This window comes from Seriola lalandi, unplaced genomic scaffold (assembly GCF_002814215.2).
Source record: "Seriola lalandi dorsalis isolate HSWRI2012SDOR001 ecotype SW California unplaced genomic scaffold, Sedor1 jcf7180002053248, whole genome shotgun sequence".
In the NCBI taxonomy this organism is placed as follows: domain Eukaryota; kingdom Metazoa; phylum Chordata; class Actinopteri; order Carangiformes; family Carangidae; genus Seriola; species Seriola lalandi.
Window position 1 is genome coordinate 18,288 of NW_019523801.1, and position 1,879 is coordinate 20,166.

Here is a 1,879-nt window from a genome sequence, read left to right on the forward strand (position 1 = left end):
TGGGCTAAAGCTGAGGTAATCACTGAGGTTATTCTGTTTGTGTTGACTTGCACATTAGGTGAACTAGTATCCAGCTTCACTCTCTCTCTGTCTTTCTTCACTGTAGAGAAACTGTCGGTCCATGGGTGCAAATCTGGCATCGGTGCACAGCACACAGGACTACCATCAAATTCAGTGGCTGATACTGAGCGCCACTCATCAGCACAAAGACAAATGGATTGGAGGCTCTGACACAGAAGAGGTATTTTATTCATCAATACGCAACATTTATCTTATGGCATTTCATAAAAAATAACTTTGTTTAAAACTCATAATCTCTTTGACTCTGTTATCTAGGAGAATATTTGGTTTTGGAGTGATGGCAGTCCTTTCCACTATACAAACTGGTGTCATGGAGAACCGAGTAACAGTCATGGCAGGGAGGGCTGTTTGCAAATGAATTTTGGAGGTAAGTTAATACATGTTATTTCTGTTCAGTTTTGTATGAGTGGTTTAAATGACAAAGAATTTTAATTAAAAAAGGTAGAAAGTAATCGAATTTTATCAAATTCAAATGGTTTTAATGTTGATTTTGAACCTACTAAGTTTACCACAGTTTACAGTTTGTTGTGTTGACAGCCATCTGTCTCTCCACAGTGACAATGATGTGATAAAGTACAAACCCATTGTTTCAGGTTTTGGTTTGTGTTGCACTGACTGACTCGTGTGTCTTTGTTGTTCACAGGTCAAAAGTGCTGGAATGATGAAAGGTGTTACATACATTTCCCATCTATCTGTGTCAAGAGAGGCTGATGATTCCTGTCAGAATCCACTATACACATTCATACGTGTTGGTGTTTATCTTTGCAAACTCATCTGTTTCAGTCTCATATATAACCTGAAGGCTCTATATCCCATTTCACTTCTATATTTCCTCTCTATCGCTGTAACGCTACTTAAGGAATGAAGCAACAAGTGACATAAACTGGAGCTGGATCGTCTTTTATGCAAATTGAGTGTGTTATGAAAAGAATGATTTTAGCACAACTTTATTCTGCAGTGAACTCTTCTTTCTTGTCTAATATAAGATTAAAAGTCTGAAGCATTTAAACAAACTGGTCTGTGAGTGTTTTTATGGGGAGTCTATTGTAAAGCGGTACCCAAAGATCTTTGTATAGCTTTCCTCTTTTCATCTAAATTGGACAAAACAAAAGGGTTGAGGAAATGACTGGGAAATGAAATGTCAGTGTTATAGGTTCATTAATACTAATGATTTTTCTGCAAGTCATGTTGGTACAGCTACCTTTCTGCTTACTTTATTTGATAAACGTAAGGTTGATTGTACGATTAAATTCAAAAGTCTGCTTTTGAATAAAAAACAAATTAAACATATTGGTGTCATTTGTCTATTTTTGTCAGGGGGTTTGTGTTTGTGTGTCCAACCATTTGTGTAGCCAACATTTCACTCTCTGGAGTGTGGCCGTTCAGATCAGGTGTTAACACACCTGTCTGCAGCCATGGTCGGACGACATGGACTCACATGCTTGGGTTATAGTATAATACTAATTATTTAGTGTACATAAGAGACAAAGTCAGCCTTCAAAAATGACTTTGCATCAAAGGAAACCTTCTGTCAATGCTTATTCTGATGCAACGTTTTCACAATTCTTGCTTGAATGTCAGAATGCTGTTTCTGAGAAATGTCTCACTTATGGGTTTATTATTGATGATATTATCTGCAAGTCATGTCGAGGCAAAAAAAAGCTTTCCTGTTTTCTTATGGTCAATGCTATGTACTACTGTGTTTTACAACATACTACCATGTAGCTGCACATGTTATTTTTTAATCACTTATACATGATGTACCTTCAAACTGCTAATCAGTTTGAGTTTATATGGA